We start from the raw sequence: 22,295 nt of genomic DNA, 5'->3' as shown, positions 1-22,295 counted from the left end.
GACTATCTTAAGAAACAACAACACTTCTATTATAGAAGCAGTATTTACCAATATAGCCAACAAACAGAAACCTAGTTAGTTTATAAAATTTAATCTCTCAATTCCTCTAAAACTAGGGGTGAATACACATATCGCTGTTTCTTCCTTCAATATATTTTGCAAGAAAATGATGCTAGTAATAGAATACAGACCAGTTCTTCTCTATTTAAATTCTCCAGATTCTTATATCGAAAATTTTCTCTTTCAAAAATGTGGGAAGATTCACTACCAATACTAGAACTCATGTAACTTACATAGTAAAGAGTCTTCAATTTAGCTTAAAAAAAATGAGACACTTAATATTTACACTTAATGATTACATTCCCCTAAGTTCTTTTCTCTTAAAAATATGAGAAAAAATGACTTGATTCCTATAAAATTCTTCATCATCACTTAATAAAAATAATCTACTCTTCATATTTCTCAAAAAGAAAAAGAGAGAAGTGTAACAAACATTTGTATTTTACCACTTACCTGGTTATTCTAACCAAGTTGATGCATGGGATTATAGAGATATTTGCTCATTCTTATTTGTTGGCCTAAACACAATTTCAAGAAAATTGTGGGCTCTGACACCCAGAGGGAAAAGGTCCATAGACACAGCTTGATTTCAGGAGATAATCTACGACAGGGTTTCTCAACTTTGGCACTGTTAGTATCTGGGGCAGATAATTCTTTGTTGTAGGGGCCCTCCAGTGTATTGCAGGATGTTCACGAGCATCCCAGGCTCACACTACTAGATGGCTGTAACAACTAAAAATGTCTCCAGTTGTTGCCCAACATCTTGTAAGGGGTAAAATTATCACTCAGTCTAGAGAATATGATGCCACAGGAAAAACTGATGAATTTGCAGAATTAAACTGAAGTTAACTTAGCTAAAAAGTTAACATTTAGGATCTAAACTCTGATATGCATTCTGAAGAATATTAGTTGTAGGACAACTGTGGGTGGAGGGAAGGGGGATAAAACAAACAATAGATTTAAAAATGTTAAGAGACATGTGTGTCTATTGCTAGAAAGAACATTCTAAAAATACTACCTGCCACTTTTTAATGTGTGCTCAAGGAAATAAAACCATACTTACATTTGCTATTTTACTCTTTTAGACTGCCATCTGGCAATCCACACTTCCACTAGAAAAAAAAAACTCCATAGCCAATTGGACTAAAATAGTTAATGTACCACCCCTTGTGCCAAAAACATGCTGGGGAGTCTATGGTTTGCTCAGTCATGCCCATAAAGAAAGAAACTCACGTCCTTAAAAGACAAAAGTAAATAACTCACAGGATGCTTCCCAACTTGGAAAGTTCCCTTCCTACCTTTGGGGAATACAGAGTAAAACAGTAGCAGAAGGAGTTATATATATGACAGGCAACTCAAGTAATCAAACTGACTTATAGGACATCAATTAGATGTCAGCTCATCCCCAAGACATATGGAATTAAAAAAAAAAAAAAAAAAAAGAGCCCACTATCAAACACAGCAGTACACAAATGACTACAGTCATTATATTTCCAGTGTCTCAGGGATGTGTTAGGAATGAATTAAATAATGAGACAGGTGCACTGAATCCTTGTAATACTCCTCAAGAAGGACAGGGTAAAGATTCTTCGTAATAATGAATTAAGGTTCACCACCATAACTGAATCTACTCCCACTTCTGTTTTCCACATACCCAAAAGTCACTGAATGACAAACTGGCACGTCCAGACTGGGATATCCTTCGAGTTCTCGTTCACTAACCCAAAAAGACAAGACAATGGTAACAAGAACCCACAGTCATTAATAGATGAGCACTTATTATCAAATGCAAAGATGAGCAGAAAACTATGTACCATGTATTTAACAAATCTTTGTCAAATGCAAGCGTAAAGTGTGTATTTTGCACATTTCTGCAAGAACTCCTCTAGACACAGGAATGAGCAGGACAGACAAGGTGGAGGTTCGCGGGGAGTTCACACCTCAGTGCAGGGGTTCTGCTGAAATCGTCAAACGGGCGTGAAAAGCAACACCGTGAAAGAGAGGACCGAACACCTCTTATCAGATGGAGATGAGTTAAATACCCAAGGAAAAATACTTAATAGAGAAACAGAATAACTTTACGTATAATTATTATTCTCACAGATACTCAAAGAATTTCACTTGTAACATAAGAGACTTTTTTTGTTAATAATTTTGTAAGATAATGATGAGAAAATTTTGAATAAACACATTTAGATACATCTGTATGAAACCTTAGAAAACCAAAGATAAAGAGAAAATGCTAAAGATTTTCAGAAGACAGAAAATAGGTATTGAATTCAAGAATTCAAGGTATTCAAGGCCAGACTACAGTCGAAGTTTCAAAGAACTGTCAAAGAGCATACTTCATCAAATCAAACAATGAAATAACACCGGGTGAAAAAACAAACTGCAGAGAGCTACATACGATATATAGTTCCTACTTGTAAATACTTTTAAAACTCAAGCAATCCTACGTATTTTACAGAAATAGACTTACAAAATAAAAATACAAAAACATTTATGGTCATAATGCAAAAAAGAGATGACCTAATGGGGTGGAACTTTGGATTGATACTTCTTTAAGAAGAAACAACCACCTCATCAGAATTACAAATAATTGCAACATAGGAGAGAGAGTATGCGAGGGAGGCAGAAATATGAAACCCAATGTATTAAAAGTACTTTATTGTGGTGAAGTGTATGGATACTAGTTAAATTTAGATATATCACAGTAAAAAAAGTTTATGTATGTTAAAAATTTAAGATTAACTACTAAAAATCATTTAGAAATTGGTATTTTTTCTTCTAAATCATCAGAGGAAGAAAGGACACAGAGAAGGCAACCAGTGTAGAAGACAGCAAAGTTTCATTTTAAATAAACGTGAATTAAATTGATTATTAAAATATAGCATCACATTGGAATTTTAAAATATCCAGCTACATGCAGTTCACAAGATTATGTTAACAAGACATACAACTAAGATAAAATAATACATGACGGCTGAAAATAAAGGAATGGAAAAACTCAAACCAACAATTTTTAAAAAAGAGAAATAAATATAGCCACATTAACAATGGGCAAATTAGAATTAGAGGAAAATAGCATCAAATGGAAAGAAGGCACCATCTCTTAGGTGATAAAACATGCTATTAGTCAAGTTGTCATGGCACAAACTTGTATGTACCTAATAACATAGCTTTAAAATATATAATGCAAAAATCTGATATCAAAACCAGAAGAAAACGACTTTTCCATAATCAGTGTGAGACGTAACATAACCCTTCTCAAAATTCCACATTCCAAATAAATATAAAAAGTATTAACTTTACTATATAAATCTCAATATATAAAGGCACATGCCCCCACACATCAATAAATATAAACAGTGAACAGCTTAAAAGCTGAGTATGTTAGGCCACACACACACCCCTCCAAAGCATCAAATGCATAAGCCATGTTCTCTCATCATGCCTTAATAAAGCTCAAGGATAGTCAACTGAACCTGTTTTATTTAGACTGGCATCAGATGGGCAAAAATATAAATGGCACTTTGACTAAGGGTGCAGGGAAATGGGCATTACAGAAACTTCAGGTGGGAGTATAAATTTGCAGGGCCTTTTTGCAAAATAATTTGCTATTACATATCAAAATTTTAAATGTCATACGCCTTGACTCAGTAATTCTACTTCCAGAAATTGCTTTTATAAGAAAAAGTACACATACTCACAAAACCAGTGTATAATAATGCACAGTGCAATAGTAATTACAGCAGCAAAAAAGTAATAGCCCAAATATCTATTAACAGAAAGTTATCAACAGATAGATATCTATCAACAGATGGAGTTATTGGTGATGTGAGAAGCATGGGGTAAATGAAATGGCCACCTAGATAGATACACCACAACATAACAGAAAAACTTAAATTATGTACAGTAGATCCACTTCATAAAATGCCAAGCACTGACATGGAAAGAACCTCCAAGACAATGTTGTGGGGTTTTTTTTTAATGTAAAAAATACACACATATCATTTAAATTATGTTAAGATAAAAAATAAATAATAGAGAAAGGAGTTGAAGTGTACACAACACACTTTTTACTATTGGAAAGGGACACAATGGAGAACTTTCACATTTTACTTTCTGTATGCTTCTACTGTTTGAATATTTTACGATGTGATGTTTGTATAAATCAAAAAAGCAAAGACAAGCAATTTGTAAAAACTTATTTACTTCCCAGAAAATGACTGGGATCTTTCTGTTTTCAGGACAAATTTGATCAAACCCATTGTAGAGTACAGGATAAGTATAAACCTCCAATCTGGTCAAATAAGAATACCTGCTGCCTCCCCTGCCAGGAATGTTTTCAGATATGGCTCACTCCCTCACTTCCTTCAACTTTTCCACTTAAACATCATCTTACCTGAGGAACCTCCCTTGACTTTTCAATATAAAATGATAACCTCCTTCCCCCCTCCTACTCCCCAACTACCCTACCTCGCTTTATATTTCATTAGAGTAATTTAGCATCCATATCTTAGTGTCATTATCTCTAAAATGGGGGTGATAACAGTAACTACCGCACAGGGTTTTTGTTAGGCTGAAATGAGTCAGAAGCCCTTAGATGAGTGCCTGACACACAGAAGAGCCGTATTAGTCTTTTGATTTTTTTTTGTCTGTTTCATTTATGACTTGTCTTCCCCTATAGGAATGACAAACCGGAGCCAGGGACTGTTTTTGTTCACTATTACAGCCTGAATTCCTGGAAAGTGCTTATCAGTAAATATTCATGTTTTTTGAAGCCTGATTTAGTACTGCAGCCATATGTACAGACAGCTGAGAGGACAAGAAAAAAAGATCAATTATTTCAGTAAAAGCAAGCTTGTTGCACATTAGCATGAATCATCATAGTAATTCAATCCACTTTGGAAGTACAATATTTAGCATTATGACTTTTAGAAGCTTCAAGTAGGGAAGTGGTATAGAACTATTTAATTCATTAATTTCTTAACAACAACATGGTAACAGAAACTAAAACAATGAAGAATGAGAAAACAAAAGCATAACTTACTTTTTGTTCCTGCTTTTGATGCATGGCTGGTAGAGGACCTTGACGGCATTCCAGGCAGAACTTGAATCTACATTCCATATGTCTTCTAACAGGGGGAATTTCTTGAGATATCTGGGATTTTCCAAAGATTCAATCACCAAACTGTCTGAGTTTAAAAGCCATAGCTAAAGACATGGAGAGAAAAGCGTAGGATATAAGGATATCGCCATCCGACTCATATCTCATGCCACCACTTAAAAAAACCAAACCCAAACCATAAACATGCTAGAAAAAAAATAGCAGAATAATGTATATAATTTTTAAGCAAGGAAGCTTTCGAAGTATAACATTTAATTGAGCCACTGACATCATAAAAATTTTTTAAAAAGGACAACTAGGAGAAAATATTTAATACATATATAATAAAGCTATTACCTATAATACATGGAGTTCCTAGAAACCAAAAAGTGGGAGAAAAAGCCGGCCCGACAAAAATACAGGCAAAGAATATGAACAGAATTAACAGAGTAAATGAAAAATAAGCATATTAAAAGCGGTGACAGAACTATTGACAAGGAAAGGTGCTGTCTGTGTGCCACCTTCTTCACTTGGCAGACCATCCAGTTCAGAGGAGGGGCTGCAACGGGAACGCGCGTCCTGGGTCCGGATGCACGGGACTCACCAAGGGCCTCGGTTGGACTCGGGCTTCGGTCTGGTCCCCCGGGGGCTCTGGGGCATGGACTGCACCTACGGTCTGTGACACCTCGAGGCAGGAGGCCCCAGCTTTTCGTAGCCCAGGATCAAATTACCGGCAGTGGGCTGACAGGGCAGGGTTGGGGAACAAGTAACTTCCCGGGCAAGGTGGCGTATGTCAGGTATGAGCAAGACACTGTGAGCCATGAGCAGCCCACACCCTCAGCAGCTGGGAAATGGGTGCCCTGGCTGAGGAATGGGGATCTGGATGGGGCACCAAGGGGGTCTCACTATAAGGGATAAATAGTAGAGTTTTTTGGAGTGATAATTATCATAGTTTAAAATACACAAATTCTAATCCTGCAACAGATGAGCAGAATGTTTCTCAAGTGCTAGAACACACATGTGAGGATTACTGTCACTGCAACCCTGTCTTAGACAATGGAATTGTAGTCATTAAAGAGCCTGATCTATATTTATATTAACAAGAAACAACCCTCATGAAATACTTCTGTGTGAAGTAGAGAATGTTGAAAAAAATGCTAGTCACATGATTCTGCTTTTTACAGAGAAATAGAATGTAGATGTATATACATGTGGTTGTTCATAGATAGAAAAAAATGTTGATTTATGCTTATCAGACTGTTAATAATGTTTACCTGCACTTAGTACAACAGAGCAGGGCAGCAGGGGACAGGATGGGGGAACCACCACTTCCATTATGTTATTCATATGGAAATACATTTAGTATTTCAAGAATGTACTACTTTTATAAAAAAGAAAAAGTTTTAATTTAAATACATATTAGATTTTAAACTCCTACTCCCAATTTTTAACTTAAAAACCTTGCAATAGAAGAAAATTAGAACTGATTTCAGGTATGACTATGAAGAGTACGTAGTATCAACCTCAGAAAATATTTCAGCTTAGGATAGATTTATCTGTGATTTGAGAAGCAGGAGCCCCTGTAATGGGGGGCCAACTAGAAAAGCCACACCTAAAACAACTTCAATCCCTTTGGTCCTTTTAGCTACCAGGTTTCCCTATTAGCTTGTGAGTTTTTTGAAGGCATTTTTATACTACTTTGAGCACCGAAACAGTGTCTTTCAAATAAAAAATGCTCAATATATGTTTACTGGTTGAATAAAACAGATGTGGAGGCAGAGAAGAGACTTGGGCCCTGATTTTTGGATTTTTACATACATAAATGTGCCCAGTTCTTTTTTGCCAAGCATCATTTTTAAAAGAAACAGATAGATGCCAGCGGTACACATAGGGGATGGTTCTAACTTCAGAGCTTCTTCAAAAACTTGCCACATCTTCTCAAATATCAGTGTTGAAATCAGTTATCTCAAAGAGACATATACGCCCCCATGTTCACTGCAGCACTATTTACAATAGCCAAGATGTACAAACAATCTAAATGTCCATCAGTGGATAAAGGGATCAAGGAAATGTGGTACACACATAAAATGGAACAGTATTCAGCCTTTAAAAAGGAGGAAATCATGTGACATGTGACAACACAGATGATCCTTGAGGACATCTAAGTGTAACAAGGACAACACAGAAGGATAACCACCACATGATTCTGCTTAAATGAAGACTCTAAAATAGCCTAATTCCTAGAAGCAGGGATTAGAAAGGAGGTTGCCAGGGACTGGGGGAGGGAGAAATGGGGCGTTGCTAATCAAAGGGTATAAAATTTCAGCTATGCAAGATGAATAAGAGACCTAGCAGATCTGGAGATCTGCTGTACAACATCGTGCTTGTAACTAACAATACTGGACTGTGCACTGAAAAAGTTGTGAAGAGGGGATATGTCACATTAAGTGTCTTATACAAAAAAAAGAGAAAAAGAAAAGGAAAGAAAGAAAGAGAAGGAAAGAAGGGGAAAAAAGGAAGAAAAGATAGAGAAAGCAAGCAAAAGCAGGAGCAATAGAATGTATTTAAACGTAAGAGTATCAAATGGGGGTAAAGAAGTTAAGAGAGAGAATTTTGTTATACTGACAAAGAAATACCACTAAAAACTGAGAGGGAAAAACTTTATTTTGTGGTGAGCAGGAATCAGGCTTCATTTCTCATTGTATCTCTAATACCTAGCACATAGAGGCGCTTGACCATTTGTTATTAAATTAAGGGATCTAGATCTGTGAATCAAACTGATATTAAAAAACTCAATTTTGGGATCATTTACTTGCTAGACCTGAGCATTAAGAAAAAAGAATGACAAAATGACTCTGGATTACTAAGCTACAAAAGACTGGGTGAAAAAAACCTCTTACCAAGATGTACACTTTGCCGTCATGACCTTGAATGGTGAATCTGAAAGTGCTTCTGGCAGAGGAGAGTTCCACCAGACACTGGGCGACGACACTCTGCACAAACCGAGACCTGTGTGGACAGAGGTCGGTGTTCACGATGTGTCCCATGATGACTGACTGACCGGCCGGATGAGGAAAAGCACCTGAGGGAACCTCAGAGGAAGCAGCCTGGGCAGCAGGGCTTGGCTGCCCTTCTCCCCCAGCCTGTGCTAAGGTGAATTTTATTATATTTTAAAGCACTTCTGTTTGCTTCAGCCTCCTTATAACTATCCTCCAGTCTTCAATACATTTTCTATCCCAGACCTAACTATTCCCCCCTGCTGAATATAAAAATACTAAGTTAGACAAGTAAATATTCCATGCTGTAATACATTAAACAGTGAATAACTTAGTTAAAAAAAAAAACTTGAGAACTTTCCTTCCGAATATTAGTATGTTTTCCATTTGGATCCCCCCAAAGGGGTGGATCCAAGGTACAGAATCAAAGTATTTACAGGGGGATAAAGTTCAAGGTTATATTCAGATTGCCATAATTTGTAGACATCAATGAATAAACTAAAAGACATGCTATAGTTAACTTCTGATAGCAAACTAAAAAGATTCAGAGAAAAAAAAAACACTAATGGATTCAGTGGCCAAGTAACATTAGAAAAACTAACAGGAGTCAGTAGAAAACTGACCCATGTTTCAAATTTTAAATAAGTCAAATTAAACCAGAAATAATTATTTTAAAACTTATTAATGATTAGCTTATAAGACTTTGGCTACTTGGCACATAGAAACACAAAAAACTTTCAGAATCAGAAGATTTATATGAGCCTGTTTATCTACACCATTATGTAAGCAAACAATAAATAAAACCTCAAGACTTTTATGTGTGGTTTGGTTCAACTAGCTAAAAGCCTTTCTCAAAGGTTTTTATTTTTCCTTTCCCAAATAAAGAAAGGTATAAATAAAGTGAATTCCCAAATTATCAACTGTACAGATGTTTCCCTACATGTGAAATTACAAAATAAACTTAATTTGCTATTTGTACCTTGGTATGACAGGAAAATTTCTCTCAGATGGCTGAATAATTATCTCTGTCATATAAAACTTGGTGGTTTCTAGAAACAAAAAAAAGAAGAGGAAAATTACAAATCTCCCCAATATACTAATACTTGTATTGTGGGCATGTTGGTCCCAACTTATGACATTCCAAACTAGTGAGAGTAAACATTTTTCACAGAATCTTTTAAAAACCCAGAATGCTTGTATTTATACTCATTTCTGTAGATATTTAGTTTACTGTTTAAATTTTTCTATAAACTAAATAACCAGATAACTGGATTTGTTGGGAATTGTACAATAATAGATTCCATGAGGATCTGGGTAAATGTTAATGTGAAGTGCACGGCATCTGTGCATAGACTTTGGGATACTATGATTAAAAAGCCTTTCTCAGTGGCTCCTAGATTGTGGCTTCTTTATAAAAATGAGGAAAACAAATGGCTAGTTTCTTGGTAAGTGGGCCATGGCTGCGATGTGCCTAGTTTTTGCAACCTTTCATATGTGAGCAGAGGCTTGCAGCAGATTCACCTGGGGTGTACTCTTCTGAATAGACACCAAACTCTCTGAAGTCTCAGGACTGTCTCCCTGCAATCATCAATGCTTTCTCTTCTTAAAGTAAGTCATTTTTAGGAAAGTTTTACTGAATATTAATTTTATCACTATATCAAATAGTTCAGAATTTCTTTTAATAAGAAATCAAACCATTAGAGGTGGATTATCTTAGTTTTGTTTTTCAAAAAATATATTTATCTGTCTTCTTTCGTATCTGCACGTTTTCAACTGATATAAAATCCTAGGTTAGCAATGTTTAACTTTTGAGTACATCTATACTATCATTCTGTCCTCAAACTGCTTTGAAGGTAATGCGTAATTTTTCTTTCGTCACTTTTAAGATTTGCTGTTTTTATTCTTCTGCAGTATCATTCTGATGTGTATAGTTACAGATTTTTTTTAATTTATCCAACTTGGATATCCTTTAATTGGAATTCATTGCACCTCCTCAATCTGTAGAGTGTTGTTCTTCACTTGTGTAAAATTCTCAGCGATTATCTATCCAGATATTGCCTATGCTCCATTCTCCCTCCCTTTGCCTTCCACTAGTCTGATTAAAAGTACGTTAGATTTTCTCGGTGTATATTTTATGTTTCTTACTCTCTCTTCTAGACTTTTTGCCTCTGGTCTGTCTGTGCTGGATTATAATTTTCCTTTTCTTCTATCTTCTGTTCATTAATTCTTCCTACAAATTGTACCTAATCTGCTGTTTAAAATACTACCCGATTTTTAAATTTCAATTTTATTTTTTGTGACTTCTATAGTGTATCTAGTCCAAATATGCTTACTATTACAGTTTCCTTTTGATATCTTCAAACCAGTCTTTTATATTGTTAAGTATAGTAAACTTGGTTGTTTTACTGTTAAAATTTGATAATCCCAATAACAGAACTCTGCTTCTATCGTTTGCTGTTTTTGTTAGTTCTTATTGATGGAGGTCTAGTTTATTTATGTGCTTATTTATCTTTGGGTTTATCGTGAACACTGTAGTTGACAAATTAATTTGTGGGAATGAGTTTTACAATGAAGATATTTTCTTCAAACAGTGATTTGAATTTGATTGTGCAAGGAAATGGTGCTATGTCTCATCCAAGACAAGCTAATAACCAAGTTCAAGATTTGAAATTCCCTGACGCCTCAAAGGGCTGATACTTGTCTGTAATTCCACAGGTCTGTTCGCTTCTGATTCACCTTCACTGTAAAGGTATGGCCCTTTAGGTTCTCATTTTGTACAGTCTTTCTGGCCTTACTTCTTAAAGCAATGAAAATAAAAATTGTAGTTTTAGAGAATTAGCAAACTGCAGGGAAACGGGGCTTCAATTTTGTATTTGGGTTTCCTTTTGTGGTAATTTACATACACTTTGCGTTTACTTTGCTCTTGATTCCTTCCTGTGGATTCCAATTACCATCTGGTACCTTTCTTTCAGCCTGAAGAATTCTCTTGAGCATTTTTTGTAGAAAAGTTCTTCTAGGAATGCACTATATCCACCTACTTATCTGAAAATATCCTTGTTTTTGCCTTCATTTTTGAAGGATAGTTTTGTGGGCCATAGAGCTCCTAGCTGACAGGTGTTTCTGGTGCCTGCCACTGACTCCTACCCCCATCATTTCGATCATCTCATTTTAATGTCTTCTGGCTGCCACTGTTTCTCTAACAAGTGTGCCTTGTGTCATGAAATCCATGTATATAATGTTTTGTTTTTCCTCCTGCAGCTTTCAAGATTCTCTCTTCATCTCTGGCTTTATCAGGTTGACCACACTGTACCTGAATGAAATATTGTGTTCAGGTTACTTGAGATTCATTGTAATTCTTGAATCTGAAAGTTCACATTTTCATCAGATTTGCCAAGATTTCAGCCATTTTTTTCTACATTTATTTTCCCTGACCCTTTCTTTTTCTCCTCACCTTCTGAGACTACACTTACACATATACCGGAACACTTAATGTTGTTCCAAAAATCTCTGAGGTTCTTTTCATTTTGTTTCAGACTTTTTTCTCTCTGTTCTTTGGGTTGGTTAGTTTCTATTAATGTATTTCCAAGTTTAATGATTTTTTTCCCTTCAGTTCTCTCAAATATGTGGCTTAGTGAACAAAGTAAATTTTTCTTTAGTTACTATACCTTTCAGCTCTGTAAATATGAACAGTTCTTTTTTGACATTTCCAATTTGTGATTTGCTGTGTTCACTCAAAAGGTTTTTCTCTTTTCATTCTTTGCCATATTTATAACAGCTACAACATTTTTGTCTGCTAAATCTAATATTTGTGCTTACTCAGCATCTGTTTATTGAGTCCTATTTTTACCGTGAGCATGAATCACTCTTTTCTTTTTTGTTGCATATCTAGCAAGCTTTGGAGGGAAGGAGAACACTGTTTGCAGTACACTGTAGCCATGATGGATCTTGTTTTGTTCTTACAGGTTGCTGGTTTACTGGTGTAGTGACCACACCTATAGCCACTACTGTCTCTGCTCAGTCTCATTCTGTTTAGCCCGGCTCCCTAGACAGTATTCAATATACCGACATGTGTTGTCAGCAAATTTGAGGAGAGGTCTTGTCCAGACACCTCAAGCCATTAAGGCTTCCACCTTCTGCTGCCTGGCTGGGTGCGGACCGAGCAATGTACTTAAAGACACGGTTGCATGTTTCTCTAAATTTTCAGTTCTCTTTGGACTCCCTGGCATCTATTTGTGCATTATAGGTTAGCAGTTGGACAGAGTTGCACGAAGAACTCACTTCAGTCCTTCCATAGCGCCTTGCTTCTAAAATCTCCCTACTGAATTTCTAGTTTCTCCTTTGCCGATCCTGAACCAAATCTACTCCTCTAGACGATAAAGGTGTGGAGGATTTTCTATCCAAGTTGGGAGGGCAAGGGAACGGCAATACCCCCAAGCAAAAACGGTCAAAATTTGTCATTCTAACTTAAGGCAGTAGCTGTTTTTCATAACTAAACACTTCTCAAAACACTGCTTCAGTTTGGTCATTTTCCAGTAGTTGTTCTTAGTAATTTTTTGGACGTGTATAGTTTTATACTTGTTTTCTACAGAATGGAATTGCCCATTTTATTAATACCAAGGTTTTTGGAATTGAGACCTACTGATTTATTTTAGAGTAGATGTGGATACAGTTCTCCACACATACACATACTGATCTCTTAATTTACCTACGTTTTACATCAAAAGATTCTTGGTTAAAGTAATATTCAGTGTTTACATTACTATGACCATAATAATCCCACAAAAATGTTTCCTTTTTTGTTCAGCCTTCTGTTTTCCTGCAGTGCATAATTGCTTTCTTTGTCATTTATTTAGTTTCCCAAGCAACTTTAGCTAATTCTTCCCATATGATGAAATGGCTTCCCTCAAGATTATTTGTTACATGTGTTAAACAAATCAAATAATTTTTTAGTTTCACTTTACAACTCAAAGTATTGCAATCTTCTCTCCCCTCACTTCAATCCAGTTGTTTTCTCCGGGCCTGCTATACATCCCCAACCCTGGGACTTCCTAATCTTGCTCTTCTCTGTTTGATAATCTGTTACCCAAATACATGCCTTCTTTTGAGGTTATATCCCTACTTTTGGTGAGTATATCCTATGTCAGAGTTCTAAGGAAAATAAATCTTTGAGGTTTGTTTTGAGACCTTGTATTTCTAAAAATGTATTATCTTCACATTTGACTAATGGTTTGACCATATAGAATTCTGAGTTAAAATTGTTTCTTTCAAAATTATAAAGGCATTGCTTCACTGTGTTCTAGCTCTCCACACTGCTGTTAAGAAGTTCAATGTCATCCTAATTCCTAGTCCTTCATATATTACCTGCTTTTTTCTCTCCAGATACTTCATGCTTGGTGTTCTGAAATCAGTTAATGATGTGGCTTTTAGTAGCTTCCCAGCCATCCTTCCATTAATTATATTAGATACTTGGTAGGCCCCTTCACTTGAGAAATTCAAGCCCTAGAAAATAGCCTTATAATGTATTTTGGTATTTTTCTTTGACATTTTGTTTGATAATTTCCTGCATCCTGTTGTCTCTATTCCATAATTTCTGTTAGCTCGATGTTGGGTGTCTTAAAAGGCTCAATTTATTCATTCGTTCAACAAATATTTACAGGGTACCATTATATACCAGACACTGTTTTAGTGCGAAGTATAGTGAGAAGTGAGAGAGACAATATCCCTATCCTGAGGAAACTTGCATGGGGATATATATATATAATTTCCTTTCTAATTTTCTTTTCTTTCATTTCTTGAAGGACATTTATTATATTTTTTTACGAAAAGATTTTATGTTGTGTACATTATTTCTTTCTTCTCAGTAACTTTACTCTTTCTACTTGACTATTTACTTTGGTCACTTTGGTAGTTTGAATTTCCTCTAATATTCATTGATTCTCAGTAATCCATTCATATTTAAGTGTAAGGTAATAAGATGCTGAGAGGAAGCACTTGGGTGTAGGTACAAGGCTAACTGACTGTAGGATGGCTGAAGGTAGCTCATGTTTTTGTTGTTATGGAATGACCCCTACCAATCAGGTCTTTAAACCTTTTTTCTGGTTGGCACTCTTCTTCCATTATTCCAAGGAAGGGTCCTTCAATCTCCTACCTTGAGAATATAAGCAAGTTGCAAGTGAAGGAAGAGTCTTGTAGCTCCATATGTAAACTCTGAATTAATCTTGTTTCCAGCCCCTTATCTCAGACTTCCTTACCTGTTACCTGCTGCCTCCAAATTCTGACCCGTTCTGGGGTTCTGAGTATTAGATCATTCCTCATCCAAATGATGTTCTGTAGACACTGAGATTGAAGCCTCCTCCACACTGCTAAGTGTGTTCCCACGCCTCTCTCAGGTTTACAGTTTCCAAGAATAAGTTTGCTTACACCTCTTATTTACATCACTGTCACCTCTCTCTACCTGACTGTCTCTGTGGATGCATACCTTCTTTTATCCCTTAAATGACACTTTAACTGGGCTTCAGGAAGAACAGAAAAGAATTTTTGAAAAATCAGTTCACCTTATTTAAATGGAAGCCTTAAAATGTTCTAATTTGTGGCTTATGGGGCTTATTTTCATTCTCCAAAAATGGCACTGAGTGTGGCATCCTTCAGCACTATGCCTTCTTCCTTTTCTGTTCACTCTGGGCAAGTAACTGATGACTCTTAAAAACAGAACATTCCATCACGTGCCTTCCCTTAAGTACAACAGCTTCACTAAATCACATCTTCTAGTTAATTATATTAAAAACACTTATTCATTACCCACAAAGTTAACACAGCATGTTATAGCTCCCTAGACATATTTAAGCCATATCTTTAAATAGTGATGTATTTTAATTATCAGGATTTTCATTATTATATTTTAAAGTGGTGTATAACATAGACTTTGCATAAAATATAATTAAACTACAGGGAAAAAGAACAAAGATCAGAGTACAAAACTCAGAATGTGTTTTCTTCCACTTCAACAGGTTTTGTCTTACCCCTAGCTCCAAAATACTGCCTGGAGGCAGATGGCAGCCAGGAAAGGCGCCTGCTCCATCATCTCTGGCAATCACCTCTTCTGATGAAGATTTGTATTATGAAAAGGTCTCCAATTTTCCTTAAGACAGACCAAGCAAACTTTATACTATTGCTTTATATTTACAAAGAGGAAATGAAATACTGAAAATGAGCCAACTTCTTAATGCTTAAAACTCAATACTATGTACTTATAAAGGTCAAAATACACAAACTTTTGGCATATTGGATGATGTGTTAGCTGATTTTTACTTTAAAAAGCACCAATTCTATAAATATATTGTCATCAGTCTTTCATATGTATTTCCCATAAAGTCTCCTTCTGCTGGTTTCTTAACAAGAAGGCAATCATTTTGGCTTTTTTATTATGAAATGCTTACCTGATGACATGGTCTCTCCACGCTTACAAATTACTTTGGTATTTGCCTTTGGTTTCTGTAGAACAGAAAAATGTCATTTAAATGTCACTCAGCCTTTCTTAAAAGGAATACATAATTTTAACACAGTCTCTAGAGTATACATTGAACTTTACATTTTATTTTGCCCTCTACTAAATACAGGGAATACATTTAGCTTCTATGCATAATTCATATGCACAGAGATCATTTTTCAGGTCTAAAGACAGAATAATCAACAGACTTATTTTTCCAAACCTAGCTGCTTCTTGATAATCTAAGTGTCGCTAAATAATCTGAACTAGAAGCACTTTACATTTCTAAACAGCACCTCACCCCTCTATTATTTAGAAGCGGCAGATTCAGTGGGCAACAAAGGCAGAAGGGTAGGTGACTTGACCTAATTCATACGTGTAGAAAACAGAAGAATCAGTACTTGAATTCATATTATTCTGACTCCTAGTCCAGTGTAACTTATGTAAAAGCAATCTGTAATACATAACTACCCATTAGAAGTAAATATATCTAACACATTCACATAATTCTGTTTTTCCATTTAAGATATGCATTGTAAGTGGAAAGATGGACAGTGTTCTGGGACAAATTGCTGAAACAGTCTAAACTTTGAAAATCCAAATTCATCATTGAAATAGATTAAAATAGCACTCACTTAATCATAAAGCAAATGAACATCATTTCACATACAGCAAACAGATCATGGTCATTAGAGGCGGGGTCGGGATGGGGATGCCGAAGTGGGGAAGGTGGCCAAAAGGTGCAGACTTCCGGTTATAGAGTAAGGAAGCCATGAGGACGTGATCCGCAGCATGGTGACAACAGTTAATGATACTGTATTGCATATCTGAAAGCTGCCAAAAGAGTATATCTGAAATGTTCTCATTATAAGAAAAAATTTTTTGTAACTATGTATAGTGACAGGTGTTAATTAGACTTATTGTGATCATTTTGCAATATATGCAAATATCCAATCACTATGTTGTAAATTTGAAATTAATATAATGTTACATGTCAATTACACCTCTATTTTTAAATATCTTACTGATCTGTAGTTTGTTATAAGAAGTAGGTTATAAAACAATTGCACAGTGGTTAAGAACACAGAGTCTGGGGCCAGGTTTCCTAAGCTCAAATCCCAGCTCTGTTATTTACCAGACATGTGACCTTAGGCAAGTTAATTAACCTGTTTTGGTCTCCTCATCTGTAAAATAGAGTTAAAAGCAGTGTTTAACCCAGAGAATTATTCATTAGGACTTAAAAAGGAGTATTATAAAGCACTGTCCCAGGTGCATGGTAACTGCTAGGTGGATATTAAATAAAATACATACTTGGCACATATCATTCAAGAAATGGGCAGAAAACTCACACCTTCTCACAGAGACCAATTTTTCGCCTTTTAATGGATAATCACTGAATACTTAGAATTTACCAAAAATTTAAAAATGCTCTTTTTAGTTCCACAGTAACACTATTGCTAAAGCCACACAACATTCCTCTCACCCAGATACACTGCAACATGGCAGAAGTCATATAAAAGTGGACACGGAAAGGGGGCATTACGATCAGCATGTATAATGTTGGGGGGGGGGGGGTTAGGGGAAGGCTGTGCCACACAGAGAAAACAAGTAGTGATTCTACAGTATCTTACTATGCTGATGGACAGTGGCTGTGAAGGGGTATGTGGGGGGGACTTGGTGATGGGGGGAGTCTAGTAAACATAATGTTCCTCATGTAATTGTAGATTAATGATAACAAAAAAAAAAATAGTGGACACGGAGAAGTTCTGCATCTCTGGACAGCTCAGGTAACCTCTCCTAGCAACGGCAGAGCAGTGCTAGTCTAAGAGAGGAAAAACACTGACGTGGGGTGATGTATGTATCAATTTAAGGAGTGACTCATTAGTTATACTAATTATACTGGTATAAATTTGAGGATAATCCTACTTCCCTTAGCACAAATAACATTTCCAGAAACCTACATGAGAAGCATATTTAAACTGAGATCCATGGAGATGCTGCTAGTAACTGGCAGACGTGGTATCTGAATCCAGGTCCCTTAGATGCTGAAAATGTGCTTCTAACCACTATGTCCATGTTTTCCAAACAATTCATAAAATTAGCTCAGTGAGTACTAGCCTATACTTAAAAAAGAATAAATAAATACAATAGAATAGAAAATATCACAGTGCTATTTACAGGGTAAACAGCTTCAGGAAACTTTCAGTTGAGGTGTGTTTTTGTGTGTATTATCAGATCCTCATTAAAAAATATATTTCTTACTTTAATTAGAGATGAAAAAAAATATCAAAAGCCACAGACAGAGAAACCACGACAGGTATCAATTTTTTTAGGTCCAGGCAAGGTTAGGAAGACAGCTCAGAAACCAGGGATGTTCAACTACAATGTTTGACATTTTAGCCACTTCATGCTTTCTTACAATAAAAACTATCTGTATGGCTCTAAATTGGTATTAAAGACGCTTTTTAAAGGATCCCATTTTATACAAGTTACATAAGACCATCTTCATTAAATCTTACCAAAAACTAATATAGGGTATTGGAGTAGCAATGCTTGAGAAGGAATTTTTCTATTTGAAGCAGAAAGTTTTTCATCAGGTGCTCTGTTATGTATTTCATTTTTAATAGGTCTTACAGCACATTTTGCTTTGTCTTTCAATGAAGCAGGAAAAGTGGTTTTTGTCGGTTCGGTTTTGAAGTAAGATTCTACCCTCTCAAGACATGGGTAATAAGGACTTTGAAATCTGATCAATAAAAGCAAATTACTTCCAACAACCAAATGTGTCAATTTTGATTCAAACAAGCTGGCAGTAGAAGGCACTTCTAATACAACTGGCAAAAATCTGCATATGGCCTGGTATTTTATCATCAAGAAATTGTTAAACTTCCCAGGTATAAAAATGACACTGTGGTTATTTAAAAAAGAAAAATCTACATAGGGATGAACTGACATAGTATCTGGGATTTGCTTTAAAGCACTTCAGCAAAAAAGTAAGAGTAAAAGGGACAGATAAAGCATACGTTATGAATCAATATGGTTGGCATACTGAAGTTCATAACTCTATTCTTTTTATATTTGTTAATATTTATAAAGTTCAACACGTTATTCTGAGAAAATAAAAAAGATATACTTAAGAATTTAACAAAACAAATTACTAAGATAAAAATTATTGCTAAGTACCCTAGGAAAGAAAAAAAACATAGTCATACTTGCCAGGTATAATATAATCAAAGTTCAATTTCATTTGTTCTTAAAAAAATAGGATGAAGTCATAGTATGGCTACATTTCTAAGTCTAGAACAATATTATCAATCTTATAAAAGATTGAGGTGCCATTGTCATCCTATCATAAGATTAACAATTTTTATAATGTTGGTAGGCACAAAAAAATAGCACAAGAGATAACTGGCAAATGCAACAGGGAAATCTTCAGTAGATATCTTTCAAAAGCAAAAGGTATATACTGCCACCCTAACAAAGGCACAAAGAACATACCGTACACTCTAGGGGACTGAAGGAAAGAAGTGAGAGTCGGGCTTTCTGCTTGTGTACACTGTTCCTAAGATCAGGTATTTTAAAAATTAATATATAACACTTCTGATTTTGTTTAAAGAGAAACTGCTTTGTAATGCATTTCTCTTGACCTCTGAAAGAAATAACTGAGCAAGCAGTGCAGTGAAGCAGCTTAATGTGGGAACTCTGTGGAGCAATTATCAAAGAAAGACATTGCTGTGGACTAATTGAATCAATGTATCTGAGAGACGGCACTGCTGCTCAGAGAGGTAGATTAGCCTCCTGTCCTTGTTTTTATTTTCCTTTGTGTTGTTTCAATTTCTGTGGACCCTTCATATTGTCTCAACAAAATAATGTTTCCCAAGCGATACCGTTGGGATGCTGCGTCACCATGTGACATTTCAAACCCTGCTAGGTGGCTGGACTGGGTGACAGGAGAAACAGGTTTTCAATAAACAGCACAGAGCAGTCTTGTTCCCACAGGAGCCTTGAGAACACCGTTTAAGCAGTCCCTCCAAATTTATGTTACTATTTTGGTCACAGGCATACTCTTCCCACCTGCTGCAATATGCAATTAAAGTGAAGCTTCCGTCTAGGCTAACCTGAAAACAATCTTGTCAACAGCATCTCGTCATAACAGTAATTTCCCATAGTGTCTTTGATATTAAAAACCATAATGTCTTAATATGAAGGGCCTTCCTTTAACACATTGGACTATTGTTCACAATTAAGAAAACTTCTTGTAAATGGCATCACATCACTGATAAAGACAGAAATATGAAGAATGTATTTCCAGAGTGCAAAGTTTGTCTAAAAAAGGAAATACGTGTTCTTTTTTAATTTTTCTCCCCTCTTCTTCCACTTATACCTTCTAAATATTTTTAAAATGTATAACTTACTGGTAAGAATGAAAGTTAAAACACACAAAACAGTAAAGTATTAGTATATATATATTTAGATTAAAGTATGATTTTCCTATATAACTATATTAAATATAATATGTTAACTTTTTACCACTTATCCTTTAAAAATATAAATATTATTTTAAATGAACCATACTTAGATAAAGGGATTTGTGTTTATGGTGAGAAAGAAGGCACTTAAATAATTCTGATAACAACTTTAATGTCAATATTTGATGAACTTCCTTAATCTTCCTCAAAACAGAAAATAATAATATAAACTAACTTACAACCAAACAGCTACCCAACTGCCGTGGATTTCCTGAAGTAGCTTAGCTCTCATTACAAAAATTAAATGAGTTTTAAATGAAATTTAACAAGCAATACTTTTGTTACTACCAATAATCAGATGTTAACATGAAAATTCTCTGGCAACGATTTTCTTTACTTTTAAAAATCACATCTCTACTGACTTGCCATCAGGAGAATGGTTTCTTACAAGAGCCAAATCAGTGCCACTGATTTTCTTTTCAAGTAAGGTAAACCGCTTGTTCTCTGCAGTGAGAGGAAATTGCCTTCTCCCTAAAGCAACTTTGACAGTAACAGCGACATGACCTCCTGTTGCTAACCACCAACTTAGGGCTGGCAGCATGACCTTTATTTCCACGCTTGGCCTCCTACGTTTCTTCTTTTTCCTTGATGGCATCTGCTTTTATGACAACAGCGTAAGTCTAGACTACAGCCAGACACAGGAAAACAACGTGGCCTAACTGTATTGTAGATATCCTGGAGCAAGAGAACACTTTTAAGTTCAATAAGACTATGAGGATAAAGTATACATGGATCATGGAATATTGTCCTAAAAACAAGTAGGGCATTTTGACTTGTAAAATGGTAATATTCCCTATTCTATGCATGAAGAAATCCTCTTCCTCCTCTTCCCTCAGCATCTGTGAGCTGTTCTGGTTTAAAGGCCACATGCTTTCCCTCTATCAGTAGGGCAGAGCTGGGGAATAGAGGCAGTTGAAAATAATGGAGTTTGGCAGTTTCTAACCCAACCTCTAAATTAGCATTTATTTTGAAAACATAGTTTACCAATTTAAAACGGTTCTCAGAAGAAAGACAGTGCATCTCCGCTGGGGCTAGTTCAGGTCTTGGATGCCACAAGTCACTTCTTAAATTCACCAAGAAGAAAGTGTCAACAAGAAAACAGTCATTCTCTTGCGGATGAAGTGGCTTATTAGCAAAGGGGTCAGGATGACAACACCATTCTCCAACTAGAGCTCCCCAGTTCTCACTCGGCAACGGGAGCACCCGGAGGAGCTTCCTAGTGGACACAGGAACATCTACTGTTTACTTACAGAAAAAAATGGAAAAGTAGCATTTTTTAAATTAAATCAGAATGAAGAAATGAAAGAAACTGTTCAACTGCATTACTTGCATATAAGTTTTCCCCCAGATTACTAAAGTAATATACACTTAGTACACACAGATTGAAAATGAAGAGCGATATGAAGAAAACGGAAATCCTTCTTTCCTTACTACCAAGGGACAAGTAACTACTTTGCAAATGTATTTCCTGGGCATCCTTTCAAGAGACACAGTTGTACACATGCTCATAAGTCTGGATCAGAGGATATACACGAATTGCCTCTTGCTCTCATCATTTCATTCAACAACTCCATTCTATTCTGTAAGTAGGCCAAAACTTTTCAGATCACTCCCTCACTGGTTAGGTATTTATTTGGGTTTTGAGTCTTTCATTATTAGGAACCCAGACATGAACGCTCCTACTAGAAAACTTGCGAACATATCTATTTCCTTGGGAAAAAAATTTTGTGTGAGATTACAAGCACAAATGATATCCATATTTTTAAACCCAACACCCGTATTGGCAACCGGCTTTCTGGAAGGGTTAAACCAATCTATAATTCTTCCATTTACCTTCTTCAGAACTGAATATCACTTTTCCATGAAATGGGGGACAATTGTCTCAATACTACTTTCTGTAAGTAATTTTTTAATTACTGGTGAGATTGAACTGATTTTCATATTTTTATTAATCACTGGGCTTCTTCTGTGAATCATGATCAATAACTATTTTCCAATGAGGTGACATTAGTATTTTCTTATTATTCTGAAATATTCTACATTACTAGTCCTTTGTCTACCATCTTCAATAAATATTTGGAAAGCAAATACAGGCAGAGTTCTCAGAGAGACTGAGA

The 22,295-nt window shown here is 35.7% G+C and overlaps 1 protein-coding gene across 2 annotated transcripts in view; it reads right to left on the bottom strand.

The window, feature by feature from the left end:
* Positions 1 to 22,295, bottom strand: part of LOC140845360 (T-box transcription factor TBX18-like) — a 74,894-nt gene that overhangs the window by 45,850 nt on the left and 6,749 nt on the right. The window contains exon 1 of one of the 2 annotated variants that reach the window (XM_073219366.1): positions 5,114 to 5,178. The exons of the other annotated variant lie outside the window; for it this stretch is intronic. The gene's annotated coding sequence lies outside the window, so the exon portion shown is untranslated. Of the gene's footprint in view, positions 1 to 5,113; positions 5,179 to 22,295 lie in introns of those variants that run through there. 2 annotated transcript variants of the gene reach the window in all.

This window comes from Manis javanica, chromosome 13 (assembly GCF_040802235.1).
Source record: "Manis javanica isolate MJ-LG chromosome 13, MJ_LKY, whole genome shotgun sequence".
NCBI classification, from domain to species: Eukaryota; Metazoa; Chordata; class Mammalia; order Pholidota; family Manidae; genus Manis; species Manis javanica.
This window is presented reverse-complemented; position numbering and strand designations above follow the sequence as displayed.